This window comes from Schistocerca gregaria, chromosome 2 (assembly GCF_023897955.1).
Source record: "Schistocerca gregaria isolate iqSchGreg1 chromosome 2, iqSchGreg1.2, whole genome shotgun sequence".
NCBI lineage: Eukaryota > Metazoa > Arthropoda > Insecta > Orthoptera > Acrididae > Schistocerca > Schistocerca gregaria.
Genome location: NC_064921.1, coordinates 948,169,472 through 948,181,701, shown reverse-complemented (window position 1 = coordinate 948,181,701; position 12,230 = coordinate 948,169,472). Strand labels below are relative to the sequence as shown.

The 12,230-nt window shown below is 42.2% G+C and overlaps 1 protein-coding gene across 6 annotated transcripts in view; it reads right to left on the bottom strand.

The window, feature by feature from the left end:
• LOC126335412 (leucine-rich repeat protein SHOC-2-like) overlaps positions 1–11,740 on the bottom strand; it is a 162,060-nt gene extending 150,320 nt beyond the window's left edge. For 4 of the 6 annotated variants that reach the window (XR_007564868.1, XM_049998686.1, XM_049998685.1 and 1 more), the window contains exon 1: positions 11,080–11,223. The gene's annotated coding sequence lies outside the window, so the exon portion shown is untranslated. Of the gene's footprint in view, positions 1–11,079; positions 11,337–11,592 lie in introns of those variants that run through there. The other 2 variants (XM_049998688.1, XM_049998689.1) reach the window with 2 other exon arrangements.
• Positions 11,741–12,230: the final 490 nt, after the last annotated feature.

Sequence of the window (12,230 nt, the reverse complement as noted above, 5' to 3'; positions counted from 1 at the left end):
GTGTAATAGTGATTACGAAAATACGCGAATCGTTATTTTGTTGAAGAGTGGAAGTTATTTGTGACTCTAAACTGGAATGAAATTGTGCAGTTTCTTGTGTTCTGCTAATAAATAGCGAGTGACATCCAGTATTAACAGACTAATTGAAAATTTAATTATTTCTAAACTACCAGTTCCTCACTAAGAGTTTATTACAGCCTCAAGATAATGGATTCACGATTTACGTGCTGATTTCTCCACAGGGGACAACAACAATAGAAGACTGCAGGTTGGTGAACATTAATTAGAACTTACGCATCCCACTCAGGCTGATGGAAGCAAATAGGCACCGCGTGTGTACTGCAGTCTTAGTTCGAATGAGGTCACTGACACGTCATCTGTGGTAACACAGAGGAGGTATGAAGGAGAGAAGTTTTCGAGAGAAGGAGTTTATCATACCCACCTATGTTTCATCCTCTCTCACACGACCTCCCTCAATTCACGAAAACTCTAAGTGACTTCGGAACTCATGATGAGGCAGATAATTCCTTGACTAATGAAAATTTCATAGCCATTTTTAAATTTCTGCTAAACAGAAACGAAGATCTGAAAGTACATTTGAAGAAAGTGGGCTTTTTCCGGGAAATTTCAAAAACTGTGTAGAACGAACTGATTGAATGTATAAATGAGGAGCTATGCGAATTTATATATACGTACATTCGAGTTTGGATTGTACCTTATTTATTGCCTGCATTGTGGACAAAGCTACAGGCCTTTCAGATAAGTCGCAAAGCTCTATTTTGTGAGACCAGTGGAGTTCAACAGCGACATTCAGGTAACATTTTCTTGGTTTTCATGATGATGGCGAAGATAGAAATGCTGTTGTTTAATTCGCTGTGGCGTGTTCCGGAATTGTGAAGAAGAAACTGGGGAGCCAAAGCTATGATGGTGCTTCCATTCTGGCAGGATAATTAAATGACCTGCAAGCTAAGGCCCGTGAAGTTGTCCTCCCACCCCCACCCCACCGCCCAACCTCTTTTTACTCACTGTTTCGCACATCATTTAAATCTAGTTTTACAGGAAAGCTGTTCTTGTATAAAACCGGTAAGAATTCCACGCTTCGGGGTATTCCCGCTTTCTTTCGCATCTCTTCGAAGCGCATAGCAATTGCCGACAGAATTGTTGGTAAACGCATTTCTTTGAACAGTGAAACGATATGGAACTGTAACGCCAAAATAATATCTGCCATTCACCAAAAACCGTCCGAGGCTAATTGTGGTTTTAAAGAAAAAATTGACAGTCCAGACTGTGGTGTCACCGCCAGACACCACGCTTGCTTGGTGGTAGCCTTTAAATCGGCCGCGGTCCGGTAGTATACGTCGCACCCGCGTGTCGCCACTATCAGTGATTGCAGACCGAGCGCCGCCACACGGCAGGTCTAGTCTAGAGAGACTCCCTAGCACTCGCCCCAGTTGGACAGCCGATTTTGCTAGCGATGGTTCACTGACTACATACGCTATCATTTGCAGAGACGACAGTTTGGCATATCCTTCAGCTACGTCATTTGCAACGATCTAGCAAGGCGCCAATTCAGTTACTATGTATGAGAACGTATTCTGAACAGTTAATATTGTGAATCATGTACCGTCAAGAGCGACGTTCATCATTAATGGATTAAAGTTAAGTATCAAACTGATTACGTCCGCTTTCTGAATTCTAATTCCTTGTCATGTTCCAGACCTCACGTCTGTATAGTTCTTCCCTCCTCACGCCAGCTTGCGTGAGCTGAAACGCGTGCATTTCGGCCTCCTCTAATAACACGGTGTTGGCTCTTCAGCCAACACAACACAGACTTTAGTGCAACGACTACAAGAGAAGTCTGTGGTTTCAAAAATACCCTCCTAGATTTTGTATTTGCTTTTCTTTTCTCTGTTTTCCAAAGCATATTTTTAATGTCTGAACTACTTTTCAACATTTTTCGGGAAAAAATAATGATGCACAGTTTTGCAATAATGCTGTATCAGAATGAATAGCGTACAAGAAAATCTTGAGAAATAAAGATAAAGTAATCGACTTTTTAAATTCCACGAAACACTCGACTAATTTTCAAGCTGGAACATCCATGAATAAAGCTGAAATGATGGAAGACTGCTTTGGAGGTATTGGATAATACTGTAATACAACGAGAAACAAGATTTTCGTATAGTGATTAACTACTCTTTCTTGAACTAGGGATGCCACTCAGCTCGCCAGTGCTGCCTGCTTGTAGTAGTTGTTGTTGTTGTGGTCTTCAGTCCTGAAACTGGTTTGATGCAGCTCTCCATGATACTAAAATGATGATCTCTTGATGCCTCAGAACATGTCCTACCAACCGATCCCTTCTTCTGGTCAAGTTGTGCCACAAACTTCTATTCTCCCCAATCCGATTCAATACTTCCTCATTAGTTATGTGATCTACCCATCTAATCTTCAGCATTCTTCTGTAGCACCACATTTCGAAAGCTTCTATTCTCTTCTTGTCCAAACTATTTATCGTCCATGATTCACTTCCATTCATGGCTACACTCCATACAAATACTTTCAGAAAGGCCTTCCTGACACTTAAATCTATACGTGATGTTAACAAACTTCTCTTCTTTAGAAACGCTTTTCTTGCCATTGCCAGTCTACATTTTATATCCTCTCTACTTCGACCATCATCAGTTATTTTGCTTCCCAAATAGCAAAACTCCTTTACTACTTTAAGTGTCTCACTTCCTAATCTAATTCCCTCAGCATCACCCGACTTAATTCGACTGCTTGTAGTAACTGATCACATTTTGTCAGTGCTACGCACTTCCTGTTACTGATAGCCACCGAGTCGATTGTTTTCCATGTAAACAATGTGGACTCATTATTGCAAACCTGAACGCACCCTCCAATCTCCTGCATATGTATGTAGAACTGGAGAATGTATCTGCTTCGCAACATAATGAAACCTTTCACTCAGTCATTTTGGAAGATGTTACCAAAAGAATGATTGAGAGTGAAATGGACGAAGTTCTTCCAGAAACTTTCAAACCAGCTTGTCTAACTGCTACCATTCCTGCAACAAGTGCTTCAGTTCAAATGAGTTTTTCATGTTTGAAATGCGTAAAAATGTGTCTGAGGAACAGTACAGATCAGGATTGCTTACTAGCTCATACCAGTACCTCAACTGAAAAACCAGTACTGGGAATACTTGAAAGCCGAAACACATGATATGACGATATCATCGAGAGATTCTGGGAAAAGAAGGCCCGTCGTGTTAACTTGTTTTACTAGTAACAAAGCTGAAATTCCACTCTACCAGTTCATTTGTAAATGAAAGTGAGTGTCATTGTTATTATTATTATTATTATTAATGTTCTAATAAATATGAATATTGTAACTTTGTAATAGTATGAAGTTTGCAACGCGTTTCCAAACACGGAAGTGCACGTCACTAATGCATAAAAAAGCTTTATTTTATGTCTCCAAAGGGCGCTCAGCATTTTCAACGTTATATGAGAATTTTTCTAAACTCTTGAGTCTATTCGGGACCAGTGACTGATCTGACACAACTTCTCTACGAGTAAGGCGCGTGGGCTCCTGATCAGGTTCGTCTCATGGAAACCGTTTTGCAAATACCGAAATGTCGGAATCAAAGATAGTGTGGTTTTAACGCTAAAAATGCGGAAGTAATTATTACAATATGACAACTGAAAGCGTGAGTCAGACCCGGGATTCGATACAAATTCCCCTATTTCGAGTGTATGCTTTTACCTATCAGATTACCCGAGTACACAACCTGCGCTGATTTCTATTCTAATTGTCGTTATTTGTTTGCATCCAACTGCTCAAATAAATAACTTAGAAACAGCACACCAGAAGCAACGGATGGTATAGGTAATGCCACCATAGTGATGAGCTACACTACTCAAATAGAAAGAAAGCACGCTGAAGAAAACGCAGAGGTACTATGAGGCAAACCCACGCGTCACTGCGAATTTAAGTCGGTCCAATACGGTAGGATGGTGGCTTAAATGATGCAACCAATCTCTTGCGAAAATGAGGAAATCAGTTTCCGACAGGGCCGTTTGTACAATGGTACACTAGGTAAGACTAGGCGGGCGCCAACGGTGGCATAATTACAGGGCGGCATAGGGCGGAAAAAATTAATTTCAAATCAAACAGGAAACGAAGTTGAGCAAATAAGGAGATGAATTTGGAAAGAGGAAAAATTAAAACACCGAGTTATTCTCGAAAGAACACGGAACAGTTACTTAGTGTTTATTTACTTTGACGAAAGTAAACACGTTGTCTCTACCTAACTGGAAACTAAAGCATCCGCTTGTGCGTACGAAACGGAAACAAACATCTACATCTACGTGATAACTCTGCTATTCACAATGAAGTGCCTGGCAGAGGGTTCAATGAACCACCTTCAAGCTGTCTCTCTACCCTTCCACTCTCGAACGGCGCGCGGGAAAACGGGCACTTAAATTTATCCGTGAGAGTCCTGATTTCTCTTATTTTATCGTGATGATCATTTCTCCGTATGTATGTGGGTGCCAACAGAATGTTTTCGCAGGAGGAGAAAACTGGTGATTGAAATTTCATGAGAAGATCCCGTCGCAACAAAAAACGCCTTTGTTGTAATGATTGCCACTTCAATTCACGTAACCTGTCTGTGGCATTATCTCCCCTATTTCGCGTTAATACATTATCTCCCCTATTTCGCGTTAATACTAAACGAACTGCCCTTCTTTGTACTTTTTCGATGTCATCTGTCAGTCCCACATGATGCAGATCCCATACCGCACAGCAACACTACAGAATACGGCAGACAAGCGTGGAGTAAGCAGTCTCTTTAGTAGACCTGTTGCACCTTCTAAGTGTTCTGCCAATGAATCGCAGTCTTTGGTTTACTATTCCCACAACATTACCTATGTGATCGTTCCAATTTAGGTTATTTGCAATTGTAGTCCCTAAGTATTTAGTTGAATTTACAGCCTTCAGATTTGTGTGACTTATCGCGTAATTGAAATTTAGCCGATTTCTTTCATTGCTCATGTGAATAACTGCACACTTGTCTTTATTCAGGTCAGTTGCCATTTTCCGCACCATACAGATGTTGTTGTTGTGGTCTTCAGTCCTGATACTGGTTTGATACAGCTCTCCATGCTACTCTATCCTGTGCAAGCTTCTTCATCTCCCAGTACCTACTGCAACCTACATCCTTCTGAATCTGCTTAGTGTATTCATCTCTTGGTCTCCCTCTACGATTTTTACCCTCCTCGCTGCCCTCCAATACTAAATTGGTGATTCCTCGATGTCTCAGAACATGTCCTACCAACCGATCCCTTCTTCTAGTCAAGTTGTATCACAAACTCCTCTTCTCCCCAATTCTATTCAATACCTCCTCATTAGTTATGTGATCTACCCATCTAATCTTCAGCATTCTTCTGTAGCACCACATTTCGAAAGCTTCTATTCTCTTCTTGTCTAAACTATGTATCGCCCGCATTTCACTTCCATACATGGCTACACTCCATACAAATACTTTCAGAAACGACTTCCTGACATTTAAATCTATACTCTATGTTAACAAATTTTTCTTCTTCAGAAACGCTTTCCTTGCCATTGCCAGTTTACATTTTATATCCTCTCTACTTCGACCATCATCAGTTATTTTGCTCCCCAAATATCAAAACTCCTTTACTAATTGAAGTATCTCATTTCCTAATCTAATTCCCTCAGCATCACCCGACTTAATTCGACTACATTCCATTATCCTCGTTTTGCTTTTGTTGATGTTCATCTTATACCCTCCTTTCAAGACACTGTCCGTTCCGTTCAACTGCTCTTCCAAGTCCTTTGCTGTCTCTGACAGAATTACATACAGATATCTTACCTAAATCATTTTTCAATTCGTTTTGGTCATCTGATGACTTTACAAGACGGTAAATGACAGCATCATCTGCAAACAATCTAAGACGGCTAGTCAGATTGTCTCCTATGTCGTTAACATAGATCAGGAGCAACAGAGGGCCTATAACACTTCCTTGGGGGACGCCGGATATTACTCTTGTTTTACTCCATGACTTTCCGTCTATTACTACGAACTGTGACCTTTCTGACGGGAAGTCACGAATCCAGTCGCACAACAGAGCCGGTATTCCGTAGGCACCCAGTTTGGTTAGATGACGCTTGTGAGGAACGGTATCGAAAGCCTTTTGGGAATCTAAAAATATGGAATCAATTTGACATCCCCTGTCCATAGCACCCATTACTTCATGAGTATAAATAGCTAGTTGTGTTTCGCAAGAACGATATTTGCTGAATCCGTGGTATGTGGCAATAAATCGTTTTCTTCGAGGTACTTCATCATGTTAGAATACAGTATGATGTTCCAAAACCCTACTGCAAATTGACGTTAGTAATATGGGCCTGTAATTCCTACTTCCCTTTTTGGGTATTGGTGCGACTTGAGCAATTTTCCAGTCTTTAGGTGCGGATCTTTCTGTGAGCGAGCGGTTGTACAAATGTTCAAATGTGTGTGAAATCTTATGGGAGTTAACTGCTAAGGTCCCTAAGCTTACACACTACTTAACCTAAATTGTCCTAAGGACAAACACACACACCCATTCTCGAGGGAGGACTCGAACCTCCGCCGGGACCAGATGCACAGGCCATGACTGCAGCGCCCAGACCGCTCGGCTAATGCCGCGTGCGGTTGTACATAATTGATAAATATGGAGCTATTGTATCAGCATACTAAGGGAGGAACTTGACTGGTATGCAGTCTGGAACGGAGGCCTTAGCTTTATTAAGTGATTTAAGTTGCTTTGTTATACCGAGGATATCTACTTCTATGTTTCTCATCTTGGCAGTTGTTCTTGATTGGAATTCAGGAGTATTTAGTTCGTTTTCTTTGGTGAAGGAGTTTCGGAAAATCGTGTTTGATTACCCTGCTTTAGCGGCACTGTCATCAGTGACTTCACCGTTGTCATCGCGCAGTGGAGGTATTGATTGCGTCTTGCCACTGGTGTGCTTTATGTATGACCAGAATCTTTTTGGGTTTTCTGCCAGATTCCGAGAAAGAATTTCGATGTAGAAATTATTAAAAGCATCTCGCATTGCCGTACGCGCTATGTTTCGAACTTCTGCAAAACTTTGCCATTCTTGGGGTTTTTGCGTTCTTTTAAATTTGCCATGCTTTTTTCACTGCTTGACCTTGATCCATCTCTGTCGAGCACTACAGCGCAGCACATGTGCTGGCTTGAATCATGTTGTGACTTGATATCATATGTCTTTCAATCCACCTTTTTGTTCTTGTCTCTGCAGTTCAGTTGTAAAAGTGCAGTTGTATTGATGATTCTGTTGAGGTTTTTACTTCTACTGTTATTTCCTGTACATAATCGATAACGTATTCACAAGATAGGTTATGTACTTCTCTTTCAGCATACCTAAAAGTTATCTGTTTGCTCAGTAGCTGATCATTTGCACTTTGTTATACATATACACACATCAAAGTAAGTTTTGCATCACCCCAGTTCCCAGAACTCCTGAAGACAGACGTTGACTGTGGATACTGTATCATAGGCACCATCCCTTTCACTGCTCAGAGATGTCATTAAACCCGCCCAAAGATGTAAACAACCATGCATGAGCAGCGCCTATTAGACGGAGAGGGTCCGACATCCGATCAGTTCCAGTCATTCCACCAGGAAGGAGGTACACGGCTCATGTTATCTGTAGTTCAACCATGCCTAGGCTGTCAATACCGCAGTTCGATCGCGTCCGCATTGTTCCTTTATGCCAGGAAGGGCTCACAACAAGGGAAGTGTCCAGGAGTCTCGGAGTTAACAAAAGCTATGTTGTTCGGACATGGAGGAGATACAGAGAGACAGGAACTGTCGATAACATGCCTCACTCAGGCTTCCCAAGGGCTACTACTGCATTGGATGATGGCTCGGAGGAACCCTGACAGCAACGCCGCAATGTTGAATAATGCTTTTCGTGCAGCCACAGGACGTCGTGTTACGACTCACACTGATGCGCAACTTCATTCCCAACGTCCATGGCGAGGTGCATCTTTGCAACCACGACACCATGCAGCGTGGTACAGATGAGCCCAACAAGATGCGGAATGGATCGCTCTGGATTGGCATCATGTTCTTTTCACTGATGAGTGTCGCATATGCCTTCATCCAGAATCGTCGGAGACCTGTTGGGAGGCAACCTAGTCAGGCTGAAAGCCTTAGACACACTGTCCAGTGAGTGCAGCAAGGTGGAGGTTCTCTGCTGTTTTGGGGTGGCATTATGTGGGGCCGACGTAGGCCGCTGGTTGTCATGGAAGGCGACGTAACGGTTGTACGATACGTGAATGCCATTCTCCGACTGACAGTGCAACAATATCGCCAGCATACTGGCGAGACATTTATCTTCATGGAAGATAATTCGCGTGCACATCTTGTGAATGACTTCCTTCAGGATAACAACATCGCTCGATTAGAGTGGCCAGCGTGTTCTCCATACATGAACCCTATCGATCATGCCAGGGACAGACTGACAAGGGCTATTTATGGACGACGTGAGCCACCAACCACTCTGAGGGATCTACGCCGAATCGCCGTTGAGGAATGGGACAATCTGAACCAACAGTGCCTTGATGATCTTGTGGATAGTATGCCACGACGAATACAGGCATGCATCAATGCAAGAGGGCGTGCTACTGGGTAAGAGAGGTACCGGTGTGTACAGCAATCTGGATCACCACCTCTGAAGGTCTCACTGTATTGTAGTACAACACGAAATGTGTGGTTTTCATGAGCAATAAGAAGAGCGGAAATGATTTTATGTTGATCTTTATTCCCATTTTCTGTACTGGTTCCGGAACTCTCGGAACCGGGGTGATGCAAAACTTTTTTTGATGTGTGTATGTTTGTTATCTAGACATGGTTCTTACATTTTGGGAAATATCATTTTGACCATCGGAATGATTTAAAAATGGGTCTCGATCCGAAACTACTCATGAAGTAAATAAAAGTGAAATCTGCAAGTAAGGCTGTTCTCCGTTTATTGCTATCGAAAAGGAGTACAAGGCATGTGCTGTACATACATAAAAATGAGCTTATGGCTATCTGTTAGTCTGTCTCTGAGTGTCTTGACACTCAAGGCACATAGCACAAGAAAAGAGCTACATTGTTTCTTATGAAACAAATTAGATATCGTTTTCTTAACATTTGACGTACACGCAAATAATAACCAGCAAGGGAGTGTCACGAAACATAAATGTAGAAATTATGTGCCTTGAGGTTCCAAGCGCTTGTATCAGTATAATTTACACATTAAATAAAATATGTATTGATGCAAAATTAGGCTGCACCGGTTTTTCAGTTAAGTTCTAGTTTAAAACGTTCAGAACATTTTTCCTATTTCGACTACTTTGGGAAATTTCAAAAACTGAGGGCAAAAAATAAGAAGTTAAGGAGGTTTGTTGTCCTCAATTTGTTTTAAAGGAATTAAGGACGAAAATGAAAAGTATGGAGTGTCCGCAGAAAATAAAGACGTAGTAAATTGTTGGTATCACATGATAATCGTACTTTAAATATCCAGCATTTACGACGTACATGTTCTCGTAAATGCACAAGAGAACCACTGTCGAAAAAAGTCCGAAGAGGGTATTCAACTTTCGTTTGATGAATAATTTCTGGTCCAATTACCGACAAGCAGAAACGATGCTTGTCCGCTGCTGCATTCCACAGACTATGTCACAAGGCAAAACATTGCCATAAAATGGTTGGGAAAACCCGATTGTGTTTAGCTGTGGAAGCTAGAAACCTAACACTGCAACATACGGCATTTATGAATGGGTTAAGCATTAAAACACGATAACTTTACAAGAATGTGTTGAAACATGCCGACAAATGTACTTGTGCCACACAATGATTGAACTTAAAATTAGTGAAAGGAATCTAAAACGGGGTCGCAAATGTACTTGTGCCACACAATGATTGAACTTAAAATTAGTGAAAGGAATCTAAAACGGAGTCGCAAACACAACACTAAGTGTGCTACATTGTCAATAACCTCAGTTCATGTGAATAGCTGTCACACGGTGGCTTTTATGATCATCTGGTTACTTCGCCTGTCGGCCTACATCATTTGGCGCGAACGCTTTTTAGGCGAGCTGTGTGAACAACGGGAAGAAAACGGTGTAACTCGGCAACGTAGAGGCCGAAGTTCGTAATAATACATATCACGCCAGAGTGAAACAGAACATAAAAATAGAACTCTTGCAGAAAACAGCAGAAATGTCGTTTAATATAATTTCGAAAATACAATCAATTTTATGTCAATGACATACTATTTTCTGTGACTTAAAAGAACTGGACAAGCATTTGAATATACTTCTAAAGAGTATTATTATTTTCATTTCAAAACTACTAACGGTTAATATTTGTCCAGCAAAACGGGACAAAGTGGCCGTGTAAAAAAATGGTTCAAATGACTCTGAGCGGTATGGGACTTAACATCAGCGGCCATCAGTCCCCCAGAACTTAGAACTATTTAAACCTAACTAACCTAAGGACATCACACACATGCATGCCCCAGGCAGTATTCGAACCTGCGACCGTAGCGGTCGCGCGGTTCTCGACTGAAGCGCCTAGAACCGCTCTGTCACACTGGCCGGCCCGGCCGTGTACAGCATGTGCTATATGGATAAACCATCTCTAGCTCTAAGGAATGTAAAATGTGCGACGGCTTCTCGGTGGCTGGAAAAATTGCGATTCTCAAAAATATCCTCGCTGTGAACACTTTCACTGAAATGGTACCCTCTCTGGAGAGATTCCAAGGAAAATACGACAAAGGTCCCCTAAGATGATTGCAAGTACAGTCTAAAACCTCGATTACTGCCACGACAAACATGAAACAATTACACCTTAATGGCCTAGCTAAAATTGCTGAAAAGGAAGAGGGAAACTCATTAAGTGTCTCCTAGTGACACGTTGCAGTGGACCGCTAAACGACGTAAAACTAATTCTTAGAAGAAATGAAGAAACAAATATCCCGGAGCGGTTAGACTAAACTTACCTTTTTTCCGCAAGACGAAATCGGCACCTCTTTCAACTTGTATCCGTAACCAATGTCGCTATCAGCTCTTTCTTTGATCAATCATTGTGACCCACAGCACATAACACCTGAATCTGTCGTCGTCTTGGCATATTTCCCACAAGGTAGTCGGCTGAGGGGTGAGGGGGGGGGGGCAATGACGTCTGCCCCTCTCCATCGCCGTTTTCATCTCTCCGTCGTGAGTCCAGAGGTTGCCAAAACCTCCCGACCGCACCGCCCTAGGATAAATATAGTGTCGGCGCCATTACATTTCCGATCCAGGCAACCACTGTTAAGAAACAGAAGACAGCGTATCCTAACTACCATTCCACAACATTTCGCATTTTGTCAGCAATATGTTTTACACATTACCATTCTGGGAACCGAGTTGCAGACTGTATCGTCATGAAGTACTACCCCCGACTTCGACGTCCTATCAGACTGTGTTGTGTGCAAAACAGCAAATACTTAGCATTACAACAATCCGCTTCCTACCTGATTCATTCGCACAACATGGATCGAAGTTATTCAACACTTGTGGGTGTAGTGTAGTTGAAGCAGTTCTGTTGATGTTTTGTTTCTTGCTGAGTCTCGGACATAACAGATGAAGCCATCCGCATGCGGGATGAGCTGGGCAGGGAATGGTGGTGGTAAGAAGCCCACTTGCTTCCCCCCCCTCCCCCCCACCGAATCTACAGTGCAGAGTTTTTAGTTATGGTGGAGGAGACGGTGGGAATGCCAACATACTAGGCAATACCAACACCATCGTTTTTACAACTGAGTAACGCTGTAATTAGTTGGATTAGCATACCGGATGTTGCCAGAAGTGGGGAGCAAAGTCTCAAGCTATTCCACAAGGTACCTCTTTCCTCGTGCATAATTGCAGACGCATGGGAAATAAAGGGCATGCACATTTTTTTTTTTGGAAAAACGCATGTGCGCATGGGCATTCTTGTGTCCACACATTGCCTGATTGCGCAAGCAGCCTGCTATGAATCCTCTTCTTTGCTTGGGAGATTGCGCTGCTATTATTGTGTTGAAAAGGCGTCAGAAAAAGAAAACGTAAAAACAACTGTAGGTAAAGTGTCCAAATACGAAGGTACAAGAAATACGAAGCGACGACAGCGTTTTGC